Source organism: Neovison vison, chromosome 9, assembly GCF_020171115.1.
Source record: "Neovison vison isolate M4711 chromosome 9, ASM_NN_V1, whole genome shotgun sequence".
In the NCBI taxonomy this organism is placed as follows: domain Eukaryota; kingdom Metazoa; phylum Chordata; class Mammalia; order Carnivora; family Mustelidae; genus Neogale; species Neogale vison.
The window spans coordinates 53,714,043-53,741,804 of NC_058099.1; the positions used below are offsets into that span (position 1 = coordinate 53,714,043).

The 27,762-nt window shown below is 45.7% G+C and overlaps 1 long non-coding RNA gene across 2 annotated transcripts; it reads right to left on the reverse strand.

Annotated features, from left to right (window-relative positions):
* On the reverse strand, positions 1 to 27,363 carry LOC122917596. Of its 2 annotated transcripts, none has more exons than XR_006386406.1 (4): positions 27,276 to 27,363; positions 11,161 to 11,498; positions 6,899 to 7,398; positions 1 to 1,052 (listed from the first exon to the last, which is right to left on the reverse strand). It is a non-coding gene; the product is annotated as an uncharacterized LOC122917596 (long non-coding RNA). The 2 variants fall into 2 exon arrangements; XR_006386407.1 differs by lacking the exon at positions 27,276 to 27,363 and adding an exon at positions 12,984 to 13,016.
* Positions 27,364 to 27,762: the final 399 nt, after the last annotated feature.

Below are 27,762 nucleotides of genomic sequence, written 5' to 3' on the forward strand. Positions count from 1 at the left end.
TGTTTTAAACATATTTTACTATAATTTTTCCTTCAAAATTCTGACATGCAAAGTTGAACAGGGCTCTTTCAGTGTACAACCCCGGGACATGGAGAAATAAAAAGATCAGTATTCCAACTAATGCGTACTCAGTGGGAATCATAATATCGCATAATTGCTTGAAATTCACAGGCCGATCCGATGTCATCTTCAGAAATATGCAAGTTTCCCTTTGTTTTCTGACTTAGAGATATTTCCTTGCTTTAGGGCTTAACCCTTCTGTTGCTATCCCTAATTATTGAAACATGATTGGAAATGAATGTAGAGCCCGCTTCCTAAACCCACACCAAATGTTAGGTAGATTCCCCCAAATCTGCCAACTTTTGTTCTAACAGAAAAACAAAATATGTATTTAACTTTATCAGTGACCCTTAAGTGTTCCTTTTTGCCCATTTCCTTTCCTACCTGTTTCTAAACACACGCACACACACATATGCACACACATACACACATACACACAGTCCTTTAAATTCCCACAAAAATCTTTGCAAGAACAAAGAGTTGCTATTTCGGGGCATGTAATGACATGTTTAAAAGTTCATCAACTTCCCCCTTTAACAAAAATCTGGCAATGAGTCTAAAATAATAATTCACACAGATTTAGAGAAAGAAAAATCCTTAAGACTTCTTCCTTTGTAACATTATGTAAATCATAAATACACCACCGGTCTGGAAGTGATTACAACAAGCTCCAAGACAAAAGATATTCCTAAGCAGACGCTGCTGACAATGGGCTCTCTTTTCCCATTAACATAGAAGAAGATTTGGGAAGGTAAGTTCTTATAATAGTTAAATAACAGATTCATGCCATCATGAAGAAATCCCAAGCGTACGTGTTCTAAGAATAAACTCTAAGTCCTGAGCCATAACTGATTACATGAACTCATCACACCAGTGTGTGTCCTCTTCTTCAAGGTGAGTGAGTCTTTCTGTGTTCCAGCATTCCTCCACTCTTCTCCAGGTTTCTCTTTGCTTCTCCATTGTCATTGTCCCTGACCTTCCAAACAGGATCCCTGGAGTGAAGAGGAGGAAGTATTATATAAACAGCTCATTCTCCCAGTGTGAGTCATTCCTGAATCAGCGCCCCCTTTCCCTACACAAGCGACACCCAGGCCTATCTAAGCTTCTCAGTTACTTGTAGGAAGCATTTCTTTGTTTTGTCTTTCCCCACACCTTCCCAGAGGGCAAAGGTCTAACTTTTTCGCTCTCCTCCAGGCATTTCAACACTGGGATTGGACATTCGGTTAGTGGAACATGGAGAATTTCATTTTGCTTGGTAGTATAGCATGAGAAGCTAAGGTCAGCCAACTCAGAGGGACACTGCAAGGCCATTTTATAATTAAACAGAGCACCCGCTGGACTCCATGTTAAAACAGATGTTTCCTGGCCCCAGGTACTAAGCCAGCTCATAGGAAAACTGCCCAGAGCTTCTCCCTGAGCCAAGATGGGTCAGTGTCTGGAACAACTCCTGTCTAGTGTCTCTTACTGTAATTAGAGAATGAGGCTAGCTTTTGGTCATTAATTCCATTTGAAAAATAGCCATAGCTAAATTAAAAAAGGAAAAAAAAAAAAAGAACATCAGAGTGCTTTTAAAATTGAAAAACCCAATTATAAAATGGAGATAATTTATTGGTGATTTATTATTTCACATAGTGTTTTAGCCCTTATATAAATTCCGTACAATGATTTGCAAAATTCTCCAAGATGATTTGCAGAATTTTCACTCCATTTATGAAATGGATAAAATGAGAGGCTCCTTATGCTTAGACTGGAAAAGGATTTATAGATTGGTTAGGACCGGGAGCTCAGACTCAGATGCCATAGTCTCCACTGGGTCAACGAACAGAGCAACCGAGGGGAAGAACAATCGTTCTGCCTTTTCTCTCTAGTTTTCATTCATTTTCTTGTTTGCAGTAAGAGACATGGGTGCAGGAATAGATCTCTCTACTGGGAGGAAACCACCGTCCAAGCAGAGCTGATGTTTAGTTGCTGTGCACCTGAGGCTAGGACCGTCCTTACCGATTGAGGTCTCGGGGTGCTTTCAGGCCACTGAGTGATGCCCGTCGCTGGGCATCTGCCCTTTCTCCAGGAACTCTCAGATCTTCCCATGATCCAGAAGCTGGGGAGAGCAAGTCACCCCCAGGATTTCGTTCTAGCACAAAGGTGTCCATTCTGATAGGTCAGTCCCCAGGCCTTAGTAGTGAAATATTTTCAATATCACCCTTGAGTACAAGCACAATGACAACTAGCAACTGGTATTTTTACCTCTGTGTAGGACAGACGAAAGGGCAAATGAACTTGATAAGGTCATTGGGACCCAGGAGAGCCCATGCTCTGTTAAAGGGGGCAGCTACTACAAATTGAGTAGAAATATGGGACCCATGTAGCGAGATCTTCTGATTTCTTAAGAGAAAATAAAACCCTGTGTCCTTATATAAAATCTTCCAAAGACGGGGGGGTGGGAGGTTGGGGTACCAGGTGGTGGGTATTATAGAGGGCACAGCTTGCATGGAGCACTGGGTGTGGTGAAAAAATAATGAATACTGTTTTTCTGAAAATAAATAAATTGGAAAAAAAAAATCTTCCAAAGAAAATGTCACCTCATTCAAACACTGTAAGGGGTAAACAGCATGCTTTTGTGGTTCCCATCTGGCCTAGGTGCTCCAAATTTGCAACCCTTCCCATTCCTGAGACGGATGAGAGGACTGGCGTTGGAGTGACTCACCCACACCCACAGGTCACGCATGCGATCTAGTGGTAGGGTCAGAACTAGAATCTAGAGCCCCTGACTTTCCCTTCAGTGAGAGCTGACTTTCTTTGAAACAGGTTCTATGCACCATGGAGTACCTTCAGGAGAGATCTGTAAACCGCATTAAGTAGGGGCATTGATATGTTAGTATTACAGTCATTTCCGTTAGTGTTAGCTCTGGCAATAGCAAAATGAAGGGGAGTCCCTCCAAAGCTAACACCTAAAGACAGAAACAAGGGCAGAAGTTCCAGAGATAACAGCCTTGCCCAACTGCAAGAAAAGGTTGGTCCTCTGGCGGCTTGGAAATCACTTTTTAAACAAAGGCATTGACAGAACTCCAAGCAGGGTTTGAAAACATCTCTGTGGCGAGGGTGACCCCAGGCAGCGTGAGAAAGCATCAAGGTCTGAAGAAATTCCACTGGTAGGGGTCATCTAAATTTAATGGATCTCTAGTTCCACATGGTCCTGAGACCAATCTGCTCTTTCACAGCTGTTCTTTACCTTTGTTATTAAACAGGATTGTGCCCAGGGTGACGTCAAGTATTTGTAAAATACATTGGTTCATACACTTATCATGATGAGCACGGAGTAATGTACAGAAGCGTGACATCACTCTATTGTGCACCTGAAACTAATATAATATTGTATGTTAACTATACTGGAGTTAAAATTTAAGAAATACTTAATAAAAAGAACAGAGAACCTCAAAAACAAAACAAAACAAACAAACAAACAAAAAACCAAAACCAAAACCAAAAACAGATTTGTCCGTAGATTAACTCATAGTTGTTCAGGATTGGCTACAGGCTAGACCAGAATTCCCCAACATCCAATATTGTTGTAACTTCTACATGATTTACCTCTCTTCTACTGCTTTAATGTTGCCCACTTATTTTTCAAAAAAGCTACGAGTTCTTGTTCCTTAAGTAGAAAAAAACTTGGGGCACCTGGGTGGCTCAGTTGGTTAAGTATCAGAATCTTGATTTCTGTTCAGGTCATGATCTCATGGGTGGTGAGATCGAGCACCATAGTGGGCTCCACACTGAGCGGAGAGTCCACTTGAAGATTCTCTCCTTCTATCCCTCCCTGCCCCACACACGTGCACTCTCTGTCTCTCTCTAATAAATAAATACATCTTTCTTTAGAAGATTTAAGATTTTATTTATTTATTAGAGAGAGAAAGCTCACATGCATGAGAGTATGTGTGTGAGAGACATAGCAGGAGCAGGGGCAGGGGAAGAGGGAGAAGCAGAGCCCGCCCCTGAGCAGGGAGGTTGAAAGGGCTCCATCCCAGGACCCTGGGATCATGACCTAAGCCGAAGGCAGATACTTAAGAGACTGAGCCACCCAAGGGCCCCCAAATAAATAAATCTTTAAGAAAAGAAAGAGAAGAAAAGAAAAGAAAGGAACTATTTTTGTGTTGGGATTGCAGTTATATCAATGAATTAAGTAGCCCTTGACCTTGAGACTCCATGGACCATTGATACTAAAGAACTAAATAAACTTCTGAAATAGAAGTGACGGGAGTGCTATGATACAAGCAGAAGGGGAGCCATGCATTTTCTTTGAGTCGCACAGAGAGGTGGAGGGGGCCTCACCTGGTGTGTGATGTTGGTTGGGACTTGTGGAATGAGCAGGGATTTCTAAGGGCGAAAAGGAGGAAAAGGTCATTACAGGCAGAAGAAGCACTTGGAAGAGAGGCACAAAGTCCTACTAAAGTGTGTTGGGTGTTTGGGAGAATCAGGAGTGGTACAGTCCAGCTAAAGCCAAAGACACATGCGGAGAGTGGCAGGGAAATCTGAATGGGCTTGGTTTTAAACACACAGTTACATAGGAGGGAGCAGAGACTTGGACACCGAAGGTGAAGGAGCATGCCAGAGGTCTTGCGTCAGGAGAGCAACTGATCTGCTCTGTGTCATAGGAAGATAATTTTGCCTTCAAAAGGCTGGTGAGGGAAGGGGCTGAAGATAAGAAGTTCAATTCGGAAACGCTCCAAACTCCTCAGGCCAAGGGTGAGGAAGCACTGATTGAGAGTAGCAGCTGGGACGAAAAGGAAAAGCCAGATCTGAGCACCGTGTTTGTTGGAGGGAGAAACAATAACGTATGGTGACCAGCTCAATAAGGAAAATGGAAAGAGTGAAGACTGAAAGCAAAACCTTTCATGTGTCTGCGTGGATAAAAAATGCCATCCATCAGGATCTAGGGGGACGCAGGGCTTTCGGAGGGTAGGTGGGAGAAGGGAGAAGTGGGGGGCTGGTTGATGAGGAGGAGCTTGGAACTATTAAAGCTGAAATGCCTTCAGAGGACTCTGATCTCATATGAGATTTTCAACACTCAATAAAGTTTTATGTGTTTTTTAAAAAAAAATAGAGGACTCTAATAGGTGAACCTCACCAAGAAAGCATTAAAAACTGGAACTGAGGCTCAAGAAGGACGATGATCAGCCAAGAGCTTGACCCATGTAGAAATACTCTGAAAATGACCTTTAAATCATAGGGACGGAGGGCGCCTGGGTGGCTCAGTGGGTTAAGCCACTGCCTTCGGCTCCAGTCATGATCTCAGGGTCCTGGGATCGAGTCCCGCATCGGGCTCTCTGCTCTGCAGGGAGCCTGCTTCCTCCTCTCCCTCTCTCTGCCTGCCTCTCTGTCTGCTTGTGATCGCTGTCTGTCAAATAAGTAAATAAAATCTTTAAAAAAAAAAATCATAGGGACGGAAACTACTTACACTGAGAACACCTGCTTACGGTAATTAAATAATTCGAAAGCTAATAATGAAAGAAAACACGGAATAGCACTACATTCTGCTTCCGCAACATTTTCTTTTGGGGAAAAAAGAAAAAAACAACAAACTTGCGAGACAGTTAAAGATGCACTGGGCTCAGAATCAGGCAGACACAGATCTGAGTCCTGATCATGTTATTTTTTAGATGTTTGACTTTGAACAAATTATTATTCAATCCTTCTTAGCAAGACACTTTATGAGCTTTGAGGCAGATCCTATTATGCAGAATGGGAATATAATGATAAATAAACGCTGCCCTTAAAAAAAAAAAAAAGTTTAAATGATCTTTTTTGAAAAAACTTGAAGACTGCTATGAGACACTACTGTCTAGCAATCGGCATGATGCATGATACTTAGAGAATACTATGAACTTATCACTTTCTAAGTGCCAACTCCTTTCTCGTCATTAGCTCATTTATTCTTACACAAAAACTATGAGGTAGATATTGATGTTGTTTCATTATGCAATTGGAGAAACTAAGCTTAGGCCCCTTGCCCAAGTTCACGGGGAACAAACAGATTCTCTGATTCCCCAGATGCCACCCTTCATTTTTCCTTTGTCAGATGAGTGATGTAGGCAAGAGCGCCTTCTCTCTTAACGCCTGAAAATATAAGTAAGTGAACTAGAAGTTATCATCCAAGGAAGTGCCAGTTAAGATATATGGGACATTAACATGAGGATAATCAAAACTGAAACTAGTGAAGATTCCACTGGTATAAATATCTTTCCATGATATGCAGAGTGTCTGAACCAGGGATAATGTTCTACAAATGCTCTTCAGCAACTCGTAGATTGGCCACAGGCCCCACAGTCACTCTGTGGACCTGACTCTAGGTACAGAATTGGTTCCTTCTGCAGACCATTTCCAGAAATGGGTAGGAATAAAAAGAACTAGTGAGTCAATAACTTACAATTAAAAGCATTTGGGAGGTAATTTGCACTCTTAAATAATGGAATACAACTGCATAGAAGTCTTTCTGGGGTGAAAAATTAAAGATTGCACCCTCTTAAAAAAAAGACGTCTTTCTGGGGTGAGAATCTTTGTAACTCCCCCTCCTTTCCATGTCTTCTCTTTGCTCTCACTCTGAATCACCCTCTTCGTTTTGACCATATTATGGGGGTATAGCTCAGTGGCAGAGCATTTGACTGCATTTTGACCACACTGGCCGGGTTTAGGTTGTCTTCATGCCTCCCAAGATAGCACTCGGCCACTTGTCCCCCACCTGGTTGCTTATGCTACCACAAGTTCTCCAAGCCTCTAACCCATCTAGTAGATCCCCATCACCAAAAAATATACCCACATTCATGTAAGAGCACAGGTTACTTACAACCTTTTGGCCTTCATTCAATGCACACAACTTCTTAGGTCCCAAATCTGTGTTATTCCACATCTCTGATTCTCTGTGCTTGCTGGTCCCTCTGCTGGGGCTGCCCTTCTCCAGGTTCATCTGATAACCTCCTAATCATCTTTAAACACAGAGTCCGAGAGTCATCCTCTCCGAGAAATCGTTCTATGTTCTAGTTTTTGTATCCCACAACATTCTGTTTATTTCCGAACCTGTCCCACTCAGAGTTTCACTCAGTAAGTGTTGACTTCCCCCTTGAAAGAAGGCAACATCATCCTCCGTATCTTTGCCTCTTCATATCCAGGGAAGCCCCGGCGTATATAGTAGGAGCTCAATAAATATTGTTGTATTAAATGAACCGAATCCCATTGTCTTCACCCGCTGGTTAGTGGGCTCTCACAGGAGTATAATTTGTTGGTAGATTCTGCATTTCATGCTTAATGTGGTGGCAGGAGAGACATCCAAACTCTGCTACTTCTGGCCTAAAGAAAAAAGGGCCACTTGAAAATGGGAGGTAAACAAGAAAAGGTAGAAGAGCCTGAACTATGCTCATTTTGTCCCTCCTGGAGGCCAGAAATGGGGATGTTAGTGCAGGCCAAGCCACTTATCTTACAGGATTCTGACCAGTTTTCTGAGAAAAAGAAAAGAAACGAGCAAAATGAAAATCTGTGGTCAGAAGGTTACAGAAAGGAAAGGCACACGTTTCAGCTAGGGAATAGGAAGTGGTCTTGTCTTCCACAGCAGGGCTGTCTAATAAATCTGGAGAGTTTTATTGACTTCATAGGCGCAAGAATAACCACCCGGAGAAGACATCGGGTTTCACTTATTTTTTTGGAAAGTAATTTTTCACAGACGCGAGGTTAAAAGAAAGTGGTTGCACGGGCCTCGGCTGTGGTGGTGTGTCTTCTGGTATGCGTAATGCAACTGGATCTCAATTCTGGGACAATGCCCAGTCTCAGAGGTCTAAAGCCTCTGTTGAAAGCCATGAGGACAGAGTGTTGCCAAAATTTTATGTATGCAACTGTAGATCAATTGTCTTAGTGCAAGGATAGACTTTGATCAAGAGCGTCTGGTGGGAGGGGTTTCATTAAACACTGTTTTCAACTCTTAATTCTACAGCTTTTACGTCTACTTGCTGCTAAGTCTACCACAGACCCTGAATGGCCCTGACACAGAGAGACCCCTCCCCCAGCCCACGTCTGGCTCTCAGACGGCAGCAGTGACTGGCATGGAAAGAGTTCTTGGGCAGAAGAGATACACAGTTCAGAAGGGTTTGCTCCTCGCTCCCTGGTTTTTGGTCTCATGTTAGACATATTCAAAAAGGAAAATGCTTGAAGTTCTCCCCATCCCGCCTCACGTCTGTAATTCATTAGGAGAACTTGAAAACTTCCCCTACACAAAGACAAGCTTTCCTAAAAAAAGGATTGATAAGGGTGTATGTTTGTTGGACGAGTTCTTCCTTTTAAAAGTGTCTGGCCAAGAATAGAAAATGCAGTCAGTTTTAGAAGGTTTGAGGGCCCATTTCTGAACTCATTTCAACTGTTCTCCTAATCATGGAAAAGATGGCCCCTAAGAAAGCTGCCTAAGAGTTTGCAACTTTCATGTTTGATTCTCAGGGTGAACCTGTAGACAACTTCGCCCACAGGGCAAAGAAAACTTTTCTTCACAAGGTCATATTTCTTTCACAAACCAAGAAAGAGCAAGGCAGATAGAGGAGCCTTGATCTTGGCCAGCTGGGTGGCAAGTAGCGCCACCTGGTGTCTTGGAGGCCAGTTATCCTCAGAGCCCCCAGCATCTCCAGCAAAGTGGACGGGTCCTGGGATCTGAGGGTAAGATCATTGGATTGAGAAGCAGGAAATCAATCAAATCTAAAACCACTCCATCTGAAACAAATCGCCTTATTGTATAGATGCAAAAGTAAATGGGTGGTTTTGAGAGGTAAGCAACAGAATCCTTTTTCAAAGGAAAATCTTAACTAATACATTAACAAACATTTATTGGGTCCTTGGCATGTGCCGGGCACTGGGCTAAGAGCTACATGTGTACAATATTACTTAATTTAATCTTCACTACTCTTAAATAGGCACTGTTACTGTGTCTGTTTTACAGAAGAGGAAAATAAAAGATCAACTTGCTCCAGATGACATAATATACGACCCACCACGTGATGTTGATCAAAGCAGGGCACTTGTGGTGCAATTAGGATGGGAATACCATGAATCTTTAGCCGTCATCTGCTTTCCTCTTCCACCAACCTCTTCTGTTTCCCTAAAGCAACCCCCAGGCTTTGCGGAGCAGGGTTTCAAAATCTTTTGACTGGATAACCCCTAAAGACCATCCCCCCCCAACCTGCTCTAATGCCCGGTGATCCTAATTCTGGGGATGTAAACCATAGTAATCTCCAAAACAAGTTCCTAAAACCTGGATATTGGCAAACCTTGCTCTTCTTTCATAGGGCCGACTAAGCCCCTTTCCCATGTCTTTAAAGAATAGCTTTTTCAAATTGCTCTGCACCAATAAACAAAGATGAAATCAAGGACTGTTTCAGATGTAAACATACTAGCGCTCTAAGATTAAATATGTTGCTTACGTTAAAACTGCAGTGCTGAGGTCAGGACCGATATCCATTTCCTGAATAATTAAGTTATTAAGTATTCTATAACACATTTGTTTATGCACTCAACAACAAATTATCTCTGAAAAATCCAGCTAAAAACAAAACAGCTAAAATCCAGCCAAAAAATAAGCATTAGGTATTAGCATTTTTACCTCTCACATTAGCTGGATGTCTGTCTGGGTATCGGCTCACTCAGAGCAGGGGGTTCATCAGGGAAAGGGGGAGACTTTTGATGTCTTTGTTAGCTTTTCACAAAGGCAAAAAAAACTCCACAGGCTGAACCTCTTAACTTCTAACTCACATCAGACATCCCTAAATTGCATGGTTTTAGTGTTGCTAAGGGGGGTGGGGTTGGGAAACAGGCTCCTTCTCACAGTGTGGGTGAAGGTGTAAATCGGTATAAAATTATTGGAGGGCAATTTGGCAATAGCTATTAAAAATGAAATGCTCATACCCTTTGACCCAATAATAATTCACCTTCTGGGAATTCATCATAGAGAAATACTCGTACAACGGCTCAGAGATGTAAGAGTAAAATGATGTTTGCAAGAATATTTGGTACAGGGAAATCTGGAAAGAACCCAAGTGTGCATTAACAGGCAATTGGTTAGAGATAGTATGGTTTGGCCATACAGGACCATACCGTGGAGCCATTAAAAAGAAGATTAAAAAGAGGCTCACTTTTTTCAGACTGGCATAGAAAGATGTCTGAGACATATTGCTAGGTGGAAAACAGCATGCTTCAAAGCTGAAGTATAATCCCATTTTTTGTAAAATAATAAATGAAATTTTTAATATATGCCTTGAAAAAAATGTTAACTGGTTTTCTCAGCTGTGTGGGATTATGGAAGATTTTCACTTTCAATGCTATAATGTTTCAAGCTATTTATATATGTGTGTATATATATTTATATAGATATGCCATTACTTTTGTAATCAGAAAAAATAAATGTTGCTATAGCTTGGTCCCTTGAGAGCCCTGTTACAAAAGTGTAGAAGGCTAGTCCAAACCCATTAACTTTACTGGAAAACAAAACTTAGCTGAAATTGGAATGGGGATGCTGCTTAACCAAAGGGAGGTCACTCATGGAAATTCTTCTGCCTTTAGAGTCTACAAGCCTTTGTAATAATTAGCCCACAACGAAATGTTCTTTTAAAGAGGAGCTAAGGAGGATAAATTAAAAACGCAGCCAGGTTTTGAACCACTGCTGTCGCTGACAGGCCGTGTGAGGACTGGCCCTCGAAGAGGTCTCCTGTTTAACTGCGACTTGCCCAAGGTGGGGTGGAGGGAATGTCACAAAAATGAAGAAGAGTTTGTTTAATTTTTGCACTTTCACCAAACTAAGATTTGGTGCAAGTCTCCTAGCTCTGGGGCCGATTCCTACGGTGGCAGTGACGGTGGCAGGGGAACTACCGCTTATACAATTAAGGGGCCTGTTCGTTGCAAAGAATGCAAAATTACAAGTACAAAATTAGGTACAGCATTCTGAAGGGGCCCCTGGAAAGGACAGGGCCTTAAACTAAGCTTAATTAACTTCCCAGAGATCTGCCCCGCTCTGACTCAGAGTTCTTCAGCCAGTATAACGGGGGAGAGTAACGGGCACACTTCCTCTCCTTTAAGAATTACCCTGCCGAAGAGGAGTTCCGGTGTCACGTGTAAAAGCTAGAGGCAGCACCCCGGAGCCCTGGGACACTGTGCGATCTCTGTTCTTTGGGGGACACTTAAGTTTCTGCGGACGTTCGAGCTCTGAAGAATCTGTACTTGTTGACAGTGGCAGACGCCCAGTTCTTGATGCTCATAAAACCATGGCAGTCAGAGTTGGAAAAGATGTATTAGGTCATCAATCTAGATTCAGGTCCAAGACAGGATGGTTCACTATTATAGTCATTCCAAGCCTTTGTCCAGGCAGCCTGGAAATGTCTTGAGGGCCTCACTCTTAGAAGGCTGTTCCTCTCTTCTGGTTACTGGGCAAGTTGTGGAGGTGTTTGAAGAAGGGGAAAAAAAAAAAAAAGCAGTTTAGAGTTGGAACCACACAAATACTTAATTATATCCATTCACCTAGATTTCTATCAGTGTTTTCCACATGAAGAAAACGATTTAGTGTAAAGAAACTCTTGGTCTCCGGCATAAAGTTGCCATCAGGGAACAAATCACTGATTTTTTCCGGTTCCTTGTATTTCAACTTTGGTGGTGAGTTTCTTTTTAGCCTTAGGAAAAAAGCTAACTTGCTGGGGTCCTCCATAGCCAGCATTACCAAGAAAGGGTAATAATGAAAAGCTGCTTTTGTTAATAGAAAGTGACTTCCTAAACATTTATTTTGGGTCTATTTACCTGTCTTTGGCGAACTTGATGTGTTCCCGATTTTTATGTTAGGTTTTTATGGCAGTATAAAAATGGGGGATCTGGGGGTGTCTGGGTGGCTCAGTAGGTTAAGCGTCTGCCTTTGGCTCAGGTTATGACCCCAGGGTCCTGGGATTCAGCCCAGCATCAGGCTCCCTGCTCAGCGGGAGCCTGCTTGTCCTTCTTCTGCCCTTCCTCCTGTACCCTGCTCTGCTCTCTCTCTCTCTGTTGAATAAATAAATAGAATCTTTAAAAAAAAGGGGGGGGGATCTGAAAGCTAAGTTTTTATTTTCTCATGTTTTCCTTGCAGTCCGTACTGATAATGAAGCTCATTTCCCAAAAGCTTCTGATGGCTACTTTTTTTGTAGCACAGAGAGGATTGTTCTAGACTGGAAGGAGAGTAGACTTGAGTCGTTATCGACTGATGAATGTCTGCTGTATGTCCTAGTGAAATCTCTTATCCCTGTGCCTCACGAGTGTGTGATGGCCTGTGTGTGGTCGGCTTGCTTATTCTTTATGTGTTTGGCGGTTTATGGGATTGTTTGTTTTGTTGTTGTCTGCCTTGAAAATACTCAGAACAATTCTTTCTTTGATAAGTAATGCCATTAGCAAATATAAAGTGCTAAACAATAATCTATTTGGATATTTGCATTTGAGAATTCATTTCTATTTTAAGTCAAGACAAGTGGACATTAGTTAATGGATGCTAGTGACATTATTTTTAGTAATGGGCTCTTTTAGCAACAAGCAACCCTCAGGAACCTCTTTTATTTTTTTCAATTCCCAAAGATGGACTTCCGGTTTATCAATCATCAAGATACTAACCGCAAGGCTTCGCGCCAGGCTGGGCGTGGAGCCTGCTTAAGATTCTCTCTCTCCCTCTGCCTCTCCCAAACCCCAAAATAAATAAATAGATAATAAATAAATAAACGTAAAATAATTTTTAAAAAAATAAACTAACCACAAATGCTGAGTTAAACTTAGGAGACTTTAATTAGATTTAAAAAGTTGAGAATTCATTCAAAATGAAAAATGTGCTCAGCAAAAAACAAACAAAGAAACAACAACAGAAACGCAATTATTTGCCAAAGTATAGTAAAGGGGGATACCTGGGTGGCTCAGTGGGTTAAGTGGCTGCCTTTGGCTCAGGTCAGGATCCCAGGGTCCTGGTATCAAGTCCTGCATTGGGCTCCTTGCTCACTGGGGTGTCTGCTTCTCTCTCTGCTTCTGCCTGCCACTCTGCCTGCTTGTCTTCTCTCTCTTTCTCTCTGCCAAATAAATAAATAAAAGCTTACAAAAAAAAAAAAGCTGGGTGCCTGGGTGGCTCAGTGGGTTAAGCCGCTGCCTTTGGCTCAGGTCGTGATCTCAGGGTCCTGGGATCGAGTCCTGCATCGGGCTTTCTGCTCAGCAGGGAGCCTGCTTCCCTCTCTCTCTCTCTCTCTCTGCTTGCCTCTCTGCCTACTTGTGCTCTCTGTCTGTAAAATAAATAAATAAAATCTTAATTAAAAAAGCATAGAAAAGAAATAGAATTATGGGGCAATATTAATTTTGAATCTCCTGAACTGAAAAAATAAAGGTAGAAATGCTATATGTTAAAAAATACTACTTTTATTTTAAAAATTTTCAATACAGTGTGTCTATCTCTGGGACTTCCTGTGACTCCGTCCCTTCAGAAATGTGCCTATCCATGCCAACAAATTACTAAGATAATGGAAAATAAAAATTCTTGAGAAGTTAAAAATTACCAAAGGCACAGTGTCATTGGAAATCACTAGAAGAGGGGCCCCTGGATGGTTCAGTGGTTAAGCATCTGCCTTTGACTCAGGTCATGATCACAGGGGTCCTGGATTGAGCCTCCAAGTGGGTTTCCCTGCTCAGCGGAGAGTCTGCTTCTCTCTCTGCTTCTCCCCTTGGCTCGTGCTGTCTCTCTTCCTCTCTCTTTGTCAAGTAAATAAACATAATCTTAAAAAAAAAAAGAAAAAAGAAAAAAAGAAAGTCGCTAGAATATTTTCCCAACCCCAAAACCATTCGATTTGCCAAAAGCTCTTTTATGATTTGTGAATGCACTTAAATGTAATCTCATAAAGAAGCTAAAATATTTTAATTGTGCATTAAACAAATTCTCCTTAGCAAAAATAATGAAATTATATGAATTTAGTACTGTCTAGAAAAATATGGGCTATGTAATGAAAAGTTAATACTGTTGGTGACCTCAGTAATGTGAGCTATCCTAAACTCCTTATTGGCAAATACGTTGTAAGGTCTTAAATGTATGGATCTATGTCCTGAATTGAACCCTTTAAACATGGTTGGGTACAATAAATGTTCCTGGAGCAAATGAACAAGATTGAATTCAGGTAGGTGTCAGATTGTTTACTGTCTGATCCAGGTTTCCCGGATTGTCTTTGTTATTAGGCCTGATTTCAACAGTAACTGATCAAAGAATAGCAATTGTATGTATTTACAACCTTTTCTGTACAAGCGAATGCTTTCCAGTGTTCCATGAAAGTTCGCAGGTGTATGTTGGTTCGAAGCTTGGTTTCAAAAGAGAATACATGAATTTATTTTTGTGATAGAGAATTCCAGTAGAAGACTGGATCCAGCTTCTCAAACAACATTGTCCAAAATGTCTCACTCTTTCTCTCTCTAGATCCCAACTTGATGACTTTCTGTGCTGTGTTCATTCTTAGGCAAATATGATGGCAAAGATGGCACTGTTCGGCAATCCCTAAGTAGAAGGAGATTGCTTCTTTGACAATAGAAGCTGACCTCCTGTTGTCCTAACTGGGGTGACGTGACCCTATGACCCTATGATAGTCTTCCAGTGGTATGGGGGTGTGTCAGTTTGACAGGGGTGTGTCAGTTTGACATAGCTGTGTGGCTGCCATTACAAATTACCACAGGTGGGATGGCTTACCAACAGAAATGTGTTCTTTCATATTTCTGGAGGCCAGCGATCCAAAGTCAAGGCGTCAGCAGGGCTGTGCTCCCTCTAGAGGTTCCAGGGGGAGATTCTGTTTCTTGCCCCTTCTGGTTTCTGGTAGCTTCAGGCATTCCTTGGCTTGTGGGTGTACCACTTCAGTCAGTCTCTGCGGCCTCCTTGTCCTATCTGCGCGTCTCCCCTGCATGTCTGTGTCAAACCCCCTCTGCCACATCTTATACGGACATATGTGATTGTATTTAGGGCTCATTGGGATAATCCAGGGTAGCCTTGTCGGGAGCCTTAATTTAAATGCACCTGCAAAGACCCTTTTCCCAAACAAAGTCATACTCACATACACCAGGGATTTGGACACAAACATATACTTTGGGGGAGAAGGGGGACATTATTTAACCCATTTCTGCTGGTAAATGATTAACAGTCTCCTCGACAAAGAAGAAGAAGCCCCAATATATGGCATTTACATAGTTGTGTGGTCTTAATACTACTGTTGGTCAATTTCAAGCTGTCAACAGGAAGTCACTGAGCCGTGGAGATGCGAAGAGATCCACAGTTGTGCCCTTAAATCATGCAGGTCCAATAGGTATAAGTAACCTCAAGAGCATGGGTAATCATAAAATGTATTCAAATAATTAAGAAGTGAGGAGTTTTGAGTGCCTAATAACTGTTTCAAATATAACTTAATTATAAATGTATATACTTTAAATTTTAATAGTGGTCATAGTTAACAACTGGCTCACAAAATTCCTAAAAATTTTCCAGTTGGTTTGAATAAGCTGGTATGAGGCAGCTCCAACATGCCACTGGATAAAATGTGCTGATTGATCAGGACTGACTCATAGAGCCTGGGGCATAGGGTCAGCAATATTTAAACTACATGAACTGAAATTAAAGTGGATGGTTCTTTAGGAGAAAGTTGGGGTGCTATGACATTAAGCAGGGAAAAGGAGTATTAGGAAGACAAACACAGCAGTCACTTCAGTATCGTTTAAATATATTCTAATGATTTCAGGCCACAGAAAAAATTTTCAGCCAAGTTCAAAGTAGGTACAGATATAAATATTGTGGCTGTACCTGGATCTGCAAGTCAGCTCTCTACCTAAGGGGAAATCAGTATTTTTCTCATTGTCATTTTACTTAGTTCATAAAATCTGTTTTTAAGCCTGGATACATGTGTCCCAAGGTGATCAGCTTCAGAAAGAGACATAAACGAATGGTCTTTTTAAAAGCATCATTTCTTGGGGTGCCTGGGTGGTTGAGTCAGTGAAGTGTCCAACTCTTGGCTTCGGCTCAGTCCTGATCTTGTGGGGTGATAGGATCAAGGTCCCTTGTCAGGCTCCCCAATGAGCCTGGCATCTGTTTCAGATTCTCTCTCCCTCTCACCCACCCCACTCCTCCCCCACCCTCGCACCCTCTCTGTCTGTCTGTCTGTCTCTCTCTCTGAAATAAATAAAATCTTTTTAAAAAAGCATTTTTAAAAATAATTTAACAGCTTTATTAAAATATCATTTGCACACCATGCAACTCATCATTTAAAGTGCAAAATTCGATTTTTTGATACATCTTCAAAGTTGTTCATTCTCCACCACAATCAATTTTAGGAGATTTTTGTCACCTTAAAAAGAAACTCTGTACCAAAAAAAAAAAAAAAAAAGAAAGAAACTCTGTACCATAGTGCTGTCATCTTCCGATGCCTGGACTCTGACCCCCAGGTCTTGGCAACCACTTGCCTATTTCCACTCTGTAGGATTGTTTATTCTAGGGATGTCATACAAATGAAATCCTATGATATGTTCCACTGTGACTGGCATAATGTTTTAAAGTTCATCAGTGTAGCATAAAGCAATATCTCATATCGTATTTCTTTTTAAAATTTTATTTATTTATTTATTTATTTGACAGACAGAGATCACAAGTAAGCAGATCGGCAGGCAGAGAGAGAGGGGGAAGCAGGCTCCCTGCTTAGCAGAGAGCCCGATGCGGGGCTCGATCCCAGGACCGTGAGATTATGACCTGAGCTGACGGCAGAGGCTTAACCCACTGAGCCACCCAGGTGCCCTACCATATTTTTATTGCCAAGTAGTATTCCACTGTGTGGCTGTACCACGTTTTTGTTTACCCATTCATTAGTAGATGGGCTTTTGGATTGTTTCCCCTTTTGGATTATTATGAATAATGCTCCTGCAAACAGTTGTGGACAAGGTTTTTGGTGGACCTAGATTTCATTTCTCTGAAAATAATGGTCTTCTAATGTTTAGCAAGCTTTCTTATCTCCCACATGTTTAAGGGAGCTGTCATTTAGGAATTAGATCAGAAATGCCACACACAGAATTTCAGTCCTCTTACATATTGGGTCAGAGGACCCAACCCCTTAAGAATTATGGGGACTGGCTCAGCCGAAAGGAGGAGCCCTGCTCATACACTTCAGGGAAGAGGAGGGCACCGTTAGTTAGGAGGAGGAGCTAGCTCAGGGCACACTGTGCAGGTGTGGCTGAATTCTCTCTGTTGTACTAAGTCCTGGCCTGCCCACGATAAGTCACATAATTAGCCCATCTCAGGGTTAGACTCTCCATATGCAAAGTGTAAAAAATAATAAAAACACAACCTTCCTTATTGATCTGGAAATCAGACTCACGAGACTGGAGAAACCCGAAAGAAAGAGGGAATTTTAGTTTCCCTGATAGTGGCCCGGAGAGAGTTTCATATTCTCTCTTGCATGATGGGAGAGTTCTTTGGTGGGTCCTGCAAACCTGCCATGGGGGGATGGGGGAGAAAAAAAGCTCTATACTAGTTTACATAACAACTTTCTTCCAAGAAATTCAGTGTCTCAAACAGTCTTTCATTTCCCTCAGGGAGTTTGCAAGAATGTCCATTAGAAATTACTTCTTTTAAGACGTACATTCTCCAGTTAGCCAGTACTGGGCAGAAAGAGCCAGAAAAGCGAACCTACTGACCAAACATCCCACTCTAATATTTTCAGTGAGCTGCTAGAAGTGAATGCATCTGCTGAGAAACAGGATCTCTCTGTAACAGCCCCGTGACTCTACTCACTGTTGGCCACATTCCTTTCATCAGGGGCAAAGCTTCCCCTTCCAAGTCAGACTCAACCGGCATGGCATGCCCCACGAAATGGAAATGTATTATTGACTTACAATTAAGTGCTCAGGTCTTCCTTCCAACAGGAAGTGTTTCCCTCTAGCAGCTCAACACTCCTAATCCAGCCCAATCGAGAACCCCTCAAGAATCCTGGGACCGACCCACTCCAAAGCAAGAGTCTTGCTTACAAACCACCTGCAGAAAACTGGGGTCTAGCCAGTCCTCTCTCACTGCTGTTATCTGGTCTGTCTCTGTGTAGCCTTGACGAGAGGCTGTACCACCCCTCACAGTCCTACCACTCAGACCAGGGAACAAGCATCCACCGTTCCAATTTCCAAAGCCTGACTCCAGTGCTGGATGGGCGATGACTCTGGGGAAGACTCCAGCGTCATCCACATGCAGGGTCCTCGCCAACCCTCCATCCCAAACCACTTAGTTCCTTGTGTTGATCCCTTCCTCAGCATTTTCTTATGAAGTTCTCACTGCCCATCCCTGAGGCTGGGGGGAGGGAGGATCTTGGTCAGGGCCCCACTAGCTCATGCAGAATCTCAGGGAATCATACCTGAAGAATATCTGTGCCTTCCCTCCCACCCCCAAAAAATCTCTGGGCGCCATCATGTCCTTCCCAGGGATTCTCAGAGAATGGAATATCTTAATCCAGTGGATGACAAAGAGTCCATACTGGAGTCTCGTGCTACATCCAGCCACAGATGTAGATCGTTTTGGCCCCCATACTCTGAACTAGCACTTGATTTTAAATTCATGTGGGTTGTCAACAAGGACTAACTCCGTAGTTTGTAGGGCCCAGTGTGGCATGAAAATGCAGACCCCTTGTTCAAAATTTAAGAATTTCTGGATGGCCGTAGCAGAGCCTGAAACCAAGTACAGACACCCTTCTAGGGCCAAGGTTGAGTGCTGGGTGATGGCACACAGGCTGCATGTCCATGAAGCTAAGCTCTGCTCCCAACATTTTAAAAAGTGAAAGATTCTGAACCTCTCTTAAAAATGAAAGAAATCGGTGACTCTAGGTCTGCCCCCCTCGATGGATCCCCAAAATTGGTTGGCGCCAGGTTGTGACTTGTATTCCTTTGTGGGGGCTACCATGACAAAGTGCCATAGGCTGAGTGGCAGAAATTTATTTCTTCATGATACCAGAGGCTAGAAGTCTGAGAACAAGGTGTCCGTGGAAGTGTTTTTTCCTAAGGCTTCACTCCCTGGCTCACCTGCTGCCATCTTGGTGTGTCTTCGTACGGTCTTCCACCGCACCAGTCTGTGTCCTAACCTCCTCCTCTTAAAAGGATTTCCCCAGTCCCACTGGAATAGCGCCACCTCAATGACCTCCTCTTAACTTAGTAACACCTTTAAAGGCTCCATCTCTAAATACAGACTCATTCCAAAGTGTTGGGGGTTGGGCCTTCAACATACGAATTTTGGAGGTCAAGTCAGCCCCACGACATAGCTGCTCACTTCAGAGGGGCCAAAACTCCAACTCTCTTTACAGGCCTGGTCCCCAGCCATTGCCATGGGTCCTCTTCTTTGTGCTGCTCTCTTCCTCCTGTCACCTCTCCCCTGCAGAGAGACCTGCTTTCCTGGTGTTGCATCTGGAATATTGACACCACGTCCTTTACACAACCACGGCTGCGCACACCCTCCACGTCTGCATGACGACTCAAGTAACCCTTCATGGGGCTACAACCAGTTTCTTAAAAACAAACCCAAAATGCAGCCCTTATGCAGAGATCGGAGTTCAAGGGCAGCATAGAGGGAAGAAATCGCCCTGAGGTATGACTGAGGACCCATCCCAGTGATTAGACTTGTGGGCTTAGGAGAGGGTACTCTCAGCCGCTGCATAATTTTTCCTGGGGCCAAGCCTACTAAAAATCACATGTGTAAGGGACGGCCCTAAATTCCAGCGGAATCCCAACCATACAGCCCCTTAGAGACTGCATACTCTCAAATTGGTCTTTGTACCCTATTTGTAGAAATGTTAGCCAGATTATAGCTGAAAACTCTGCTAATTCTGGGGACGTTTTTGGTCTTGTGCCTGGAACTGTTGAAGCATATACTCACACCTACCACATGTAACACTCAGTAGCATAATTTCCAGCACGACACTTTCCTACTTTATTTTTAAAAGAAACAGAGCAGAGACTGAAGACCTGCTCGCTCAGTTGCTTTTTGCAGGAGACTCCATAAAAGGTGGAAGGGGTGGCTTCTGTGCTGCAAAGAGCCATATTTTGCCTTTTTTAAAAGGGAAAGGGGACACAAAAACCTTTGCTCAGAATCAGGGAGCTTGTGCTGAACCACAGAACATGGGTACCTGCGTGCTAATAAAAATATCCAATTTGCAAGGTTCTTGGAAAATCTTAATTAATAAATCCGAATTTTGGGGGCGCCTGGGTGGCTCAGTGGGTTAAGCCGCTGCCTTCGGCTCAGGTCATGGTCTCAGGGTCCTGGGATCAAGTCCCGCATCGGGCTCTCTGCTCAGCAGGGAGCTGCTTCCCTCTCTCTCTCTGCCTGCCTCTCCATCTACTTGTGATTTCTCTCTGTCAAATAAATACATAAAATCTTTAAAAAAAAAATCCCAATTTTGGAGCTTGGTACTGCAACCCCTTTGTTTCTAAGACAAGGAAAGGGAGGCTCTAAAATGTCTAATGACTCACCCCCAGACCAACACTCCACCTCAAAAGCAGGTCTTTTTCTCAGGTCTGTGGACTTACCACCCCACCAGGCTACGTTTAAGCAGGCATTGTCCTATTGGCCTAAATTGCACGTAAAACAACAACAAAACCCCTCTCTCTCCATTAGAGTCTCTATTTAAATTCCAGAGTGGAGAAAGCAAAGGCTATTTCAACTGCAACACCCTTCCCAAACAGAGGCATCTGCCTGACCCGTGGACTTTTCCAGCAGGACCCTGGGGCTCTGGGCCCTCAGGTCTCTGCGGCTGCGAGCGGTGCTGACTGCCAGTCTGACACCAGGGGGCGCAGCATCCTTTGTCCTGACAGACACTGAAGGCAGGCTCTGAAGGCTGGCTGGGCCTCAAAAAAAAATCTGACTTTCCCTCCTTTCACCGTTTCTCTCTGGAACCGGCCCACTCCCCAACCCCCCTCATTCATCTTAAAACCGTTTTTGCTTTTTTTTTTCTCTTTCCTCCTGGACGCTCAGACTTTCCCCCTGTACTATCTCAGATTTATGCATGTTTCTAGAAGGGCTTTTCAGAGACAGCAACCCCTCCCCAGCAACTCCTCCGCTGCAAAGCCCTGGAGCCCACGGCCACCGCGCCATCATTTGCTCTCACCTGGAGGCACCCCCCCCCCCCCGCCAACTCAGGATTTTCTAGCAATTCTTCCAGAATGAAGAACTCTCAAGGACAGGACTAGCTTTTCCTGAAAAAATGATCACATGCCATCCTCCCAAGTCCCTTTCATTTCCACTCACAGAAATACTAACAAACAAATGAAATTACTGGTTCTGGAAAGCTCATGCCACCTAGCAGGCACCCCTGCTGCCCTCTGTCTGCTTCTGATCATCTGACACCAGCCTACAAGGGACAGGCTAACGCATCCCACTGTGCACCCCAAGCAGGATCAGTGTCTCCTTCTACCCTCACCAACCTGGCTCTAAGTGTCCTCCAGCAGAAGGAAATCCGCTTCACATTCACCAACGTCTCTGATTCCAACGGCTCAGTGTTCCTCTCTTTCACAGATAAAGGAACACCTACTTTGTTCACATTTTGAGACACACTTCTGTACCTGCTTCTATAGACACAACACACCCAAAACGTGAACCCCATATCCGAGAGACAGACGCACCCTTTTGCAAAGAACCCTAAACATTCACTATTTTGAACTGAAGGGCCACAGGATCCTAAGCCAGGCCTTTGAAAAGCAGCTGCTCTATTTACAGAAAGAGATTTCAAGTTTCCAGTCCTCTCCCCAGGATCTCTCTGGTTTGAGCCTCACAACAATCCAGAGGGACAGGCAGGGAAATTGAAGCTTCCGGAGCTTGCCCCACTCCCAGAGCTAGCACAGGCTGGAGGCTGCACTGGGGTGACAGCCGCTAGGTGACAGGGGCCCAAGGAAAGCTGTCTGTCCAGTTGCACAGAGGCCTGGAAAGAATGCAGCCCTCCCAAAAGAGCGTCAGGTTACCTGCGCCAAGAAAGTTTATGGTCTCAGCTCCTGAAAACCTGTAGCATTAGCAGGTGTAGGTGGACAGGAAAAGGAAGGGGTGACGTGAACTCTGATCTGATCCTTCTTTTCTCTGTGGACTCACTACTTACTACTCATCTCCCCACTCTCCTTCGCTCCCATAGAGAGTGATGGCAGTGCTGGGTTGGAGACAGGTAGCCACGGCTGGTGACCTTGACTGGGAGCCTCTCTGTCCTCATTCAGAAGGTCATGGTAACGTTTATTAGATATGGACAGAGACACTCAAGGGATGAAAAATACCAGCCTCATTCTGGAAAAGGGGGCAGAGTAAGAGGCTTACTTTCAGTTTAGACCTTTTTGAGTTATTCGAAGTATTTTGATTTATGTATATGTTACTCTTATAATTTTAAAAAATTTTTATTGGGGCTAATAATGCTCTTTAGAGTTACTGTAATGATAACCTATGTAAAGTGTCTGGCACACGGCAAGTGGCCTGGCACGCAGCAGAAGCTTCCTGAACAGTAGTGAACTGTCAGCGACACCGGCCCCAGTACTGAGCAGACGGACTCAGAATCAAGACTCCTGGGGTCGCATGGAGCACTGGGTGTGGTGAAAAAATAATGAATACTGTTTTTCTGAAAATAAATAAATTGGAAAAAAAAAAAAAAAGAATCCTGGGGTCTGATGCAGACTCTGCTCTCAGCTCACCGCCTGCCCTTGGGGAAGTCAAGTCCCTTCTTTGTGCCTCAGTTCCCTCCTCTATCAAATGACAAGATATGGTCCAACTGAATTGGAAAATAATGGGAAGGCCAGAGCCAAGCTCGCCACCAAAAGTGCCTCAAGCACCCCCTAGAAAATGCAGCCAATCTCTGCAGAGGAGGCTTCGCAAGCTGGAGCTCATCAGGCACAAATCCTTCCCTTCCTAGAAGCTGGCCTCGAGGATGGGCAGAGAGAGCTGGAGACAGCTGAGCAAAGTCTGGAGATGATACAGAAATTAAGGGAGGAAACAAAAATGCGTGAACACCATGCAAAGCCATCAACTTAGGTAGGAGCTGGGGAGAGAAGGTTTAGGCTGTTCCCTGGGTGCACTGGGCCCCAATCGTTTCCAGAGAGATGCCCTTGATTGTCAGAGGGGGTGTCATTCAGGGGCTGGGCCAGCCAGAGGAAGCCCCAGGAGGTTGGTCTGTGAAGAGTTCTGTGTGGGGCACAGGGACTAGCTCTGGTGAGACCAGACCCTCCGCTTAGCACCACCAAAAGCAGGGCGGGCCCTTTGGATGAAGTCAAAAGTCACCCGCTGCCCAGGAGAATGGGACTAAAGCACCCTCAGAAATTTTGTCCAGTTTTACATTTATCTGCACAACAATGGAAAAGTGGAGAAACTCGGAGGGCTATTGGAAGGGCAGATCGGATGCTCAGGCACTGAAACAGGGAGACCTGTTCTGGGGCCCCCCAGCCCCTGAGAATCAAATACAGATTCGTTCCTGGGACACACTGCTAATTCACCTCCCATCCTGCTGGAGATTGGAGGTTTTCCTTATTAAGTCTCCTTTGCCAGCGCTCAGCCTTTGGGGACGGGAGGCAGGTAGTCTGGTGGGTAGGAAGGTTGTGACTTTCTTTTCGCCCTGCGGTCTCCTTCCTATTTAAAGCACCACCGCCTGTCGCAGCAGCGTCGTGCCAATATTTGCAGGCAGAAAGATTTTCTGACATGGGGGGGGTGGTGGTTGGTGATCAGAGCAGATGGGAGGCTCTTTCCCAAGGCCATCAGGCAGGGCAGAAATGGGTTTCACCCGCACCGGGAGGAATCACCAGCCCCTACTCCCAGTCAACACTCAGAAGGTATCTTCGTTTATATTTAAAAAAAAAGGGGGGGGCGTAGAATTTCCCCCCCTTATCTCTGAATGATTTGACCACACCCGTTACAATGACATTCTCCCTGCCCCCCCCCAAAGCCCGCGTTGTCACTGCCTAAAGGGAAAGTAGTGTTTTCAACTCTTGAAGGATCTGAAATAACGGTAGCAAAGTATGCTGACACCTGGAAGACCCCTCCCTCCCCTTTTTAGGTGAGGCCTAGCGATCTAAGAGGGGGATAAAGGAGGAGGAGGCGGCTTGTAGAGAGGTAGGGGCAGGTAGCAACAACTCCGCCTGATTTCCAGAGGCAAAACCAAATAAATAAAAAGAGTTCCAACCATCATACTTTGACAAACCTATACTTTTGCGAATTTCTATAATTTTGAAGAGATACCTTCCACTGTACAACTCACTTTCAAAGACAGTTCTGAATGTATGGCCACTTGCAAAAATGTCTCCGTGCTTGCTTTTCCGCGTGGTTCTTTTTCTGCGCCCGTTTGTATCTGTAATAAGCAGCACTGTTTATTATCCTTGGGTCCGTGCCCCTGGGATGCAACTGAAATAAAACAGGAGCGCCGAGGCTGAGCGCTGGAAAATACGCCGGGTTTCCCAGGCCCCGGAGGGTCCCGGGGCAGCGGCGCAGCGGCGCGGGGAGAGTCCACCCGCGCGTAAGCGCTTGGTAAAGGGCAAGTTTGCAAGAGTTTTTCCAGCCGCCGAAAGATCCCGGGCAGCACGAAGCCCGGATGAGTGGGCACAGGAAAGAGGCACACTGGGAAGGGAAATGCCACTTAAGACTGGGAATAGGGGTGTGACTTAGGGGCCGAACAGAAGAATATCGCCAGGATCATAAAAGACCGCCGCGCGGGAAGCGTCCTGCGCCGTCTTTTAGCTCGAAGTCTCCACTCTCGTTCCTGTGCAATAAATTCTCATTAATAAAGTCTCGTTCTTCCGCGCAGCGCAGCAGTCTTCGCTGTCAAAACGAGTACCCTAAACAAGACGAGGCTCACCGCCCTCCTTCCCTGCAGTGGCCTAATATTTGTCCCCATTTCGTTTTAAGCCGAGTGCTTTGTAACCGTGGAGAATGTGCAGGCCCTGAGAAATACAGCCCCGCTGTGCCCCGGATCACAAAGGCTTTCCGTACCCTCGGACCCCAAATGGCCCGGCCCGTAGGGCCTCTCCCAAGTTCCACTGCTCCCAAAACTGAGCGGGGTTCGCTATCAAAAAGCAGAAACCCGCATCGGAGACACAACGCGGAGTGCTTCCCACGTCTAGGGGGAAATTTCCCCGGTTTAGCCCAGCCTGTGCCTCTACATCACCCCCGCCCCATGTCCTGTCGGTGCCCGCTCCGCTGGAGAGTTTGCCGGAAAGAATGCAATCAAACGCGCGCGCTCAACCCGCGCTGTGCGCTTCCCAAATGAGACTTCCAGCCCCAGGGCCCGGCCCGAACTGTCCTTCCCACAGGTTCCTGTGAGATACCAGCCCCCTGTCCCCCGGCCTCCAAAAATCCCTACAAAGACGGCTCGAATTGTTATTGAGAGCTCCGCTTCCTCGTCCAGTTAGGTTGTTTTAAGATTCAGAGATTCAGTTTGCTCGAAAGAGCAGAGTGATTTCCCTCAAGCAACTCGTGCAGGAGCTCGAAGCAGCTTCTGGGTTGCCGCGCGTCCAAGCGGCCGCGGACTTTTCCGAATTTTAAGAAGTAGTAAAGTGATTTTCGGTGCAGGGAAAGGTGCTGGGGGCTGGAGTGCGGAGTTGGGGTGGGCGCCGAGGAAGCTGCCAAGAGGCTTCAGATTTTTTTTGTTTGCCCCCCCCCCTTTTTTTTAAAGTTAGGCTTGCACTAAGCCGTAAACACGAACGGCACTGCTTTGTGGTTTCTGAATTTCGAGAATCGTGCAGAGTTTGGGCGCATCCCTGCGGCCAGGGGCCCCGCACAGCGTACTGGGGACTGCTTCCAGTTCCTAAAGAGCCAGAGCAGTTTGCTGGGTAGTACCAGGCGCTGCTGACTTTGGGCTGTGCCCCTGGCTCTTCTGTCTTCTCCCCTTTCCTGCCAAACCCAGATCCATCCCGTCGCTGCCGGGATTGCGCGGGAGAAAGGAAGGCCGACGGTCTAGACTGCGCATTCTCCCAACAGGTAGTGTCACCGGGGAGCTAGCCCGGGTTCAGTATTCAAGCTGGAGCCTAGACGCAGACTCCTAGGGAGTCCTGGAAGGAAAGTCGCGTTCTGGGAGTCAACTTTAAATAACCTTGTATTCTCCCCATTCTCCAACTTCTCCCGAAATAGCGTGAGCTGCGCGGTTTGGAACCGAGCTCGATGAGCCCAAATATGCAGCTCAGACCGTAAACTCACATCTGATTTGGGTCGGTCTTTCTCTTCTTTTCTTTCTTTTTTCCCCCCAATAATTACTTAAGAACCCAGAGGGACTTTAGAGAGAGAGGTTTATTTGAGGATTGGGAGAGTCCCCTTCGAAATGCACTAGGCTGCAGAGCAAAAGAGGAAAAAGCTGCGTGGCACGTGAATGATATAATTGAATTATGCCTTTCCCTGGTGCGCAGTGAGGAAAAGCAGAATGCCAGGCCGTGTGTGGAACGGGCGGCGGCGGCCTCGCGCTCCAGCGGGCGCACTACGCTTCCTTCCCCAGGGCGCAGGGAGAAGTTGGGTTGGGCCATTTTGTCCTGCCCCCCAGCAAGGGTGGGCGGGCTGGGACGTCGCCGCTGCACCGTCCCGGCTGCGTGGCCCCCTTCCCTGCCGGGGCACTTGCCCAAACGTCCCCGCCTGAGGCCGTGGGCGCACGTGGTGCGCAGAGACCCGAAGCGCGACTCGAAACCGCGCGCGTCGCCCCAAAGATCCCTGGCGCGCGCGGCTCTCGCAGGGCGGGGGAAGGTGGGGGACGGGGCCCCCCGGGCAGGCGGATCTAATCCCGCCTTGACAGACGAGCCTTTGCCGCTGTTGCTCTGAGCCTTCTCCGCGTAGTGCTTTCGGCACTGGCACCAACCGCCGAACTACCGGCTCTGTCTTGTCCGTCTCTTCAAGTAACGGCTCACAGTCAGCCCCTCGAAGCCTCTGGGGCCGCGGGCGGACCTGATCCAGGATTCTTGGATCTTTAACTACCTCACGACCTGGCTTCCCAATGGCACCCAACCCTCTCCCCGACACCCACCCCAGCGCTGCTTGTTTGCCCTGCGCCTCCACCACTAACCATGCTACCTAAACTTCCCAAAGTTTTCTCGAGCTCTGCCACCTCAGTCAAGTTCGCCTCGGCTGACGCTGGCAGGAGGAGAAAGAGAACCACCACTTCCTCCCCCACCCCCTTCCCTCCACCTGGCCTCCTTTCCTCTCCCTCCCACCCTCCTCCACCCCCGTGAGTCCAAACCTTGCGGGTGGGAGCGCGCGCTGTGGAGCCCCCGGAGGCACCGACTCTGCAGGGGATGGCGTTCGTTCCGCATCCCCCACTCTCCGCGCCTCGGCCGTTCCCGCCCCCTCCTCCCCCACCTCGCTTTCGGCGGGGACCTTCGCGCTTGGAGTTTGGTTTAGTTCAAATTTATTTTTTTCTCTTTGCAGATTTTTTTCTTTAGGATTCTTCCACCCTGCTGGAGCCCCGAGCGCCCGCCAGCCTTCCAGTTCCCCGGGGTGGGGATCGGGAGACGCACTCTTCGTGCTGGGCGGGTTGGCTCCCGAGTGGGGGCCAGGGGCTCCCAGGCCGCGATTTCTCCGCCTTGGTTTCGTCTCCCTGGGAGACCCTACGTCTTGGTGTGAGGCAAACTCGTGCCAAAGCTCGGGCTCGAGTCAAGCTTCCTGTGCCCCTTGTCCCCCACTTCCCGGAGCTGTGGATGCGGCGGGTTTGGGGGTTTGTTTTTATA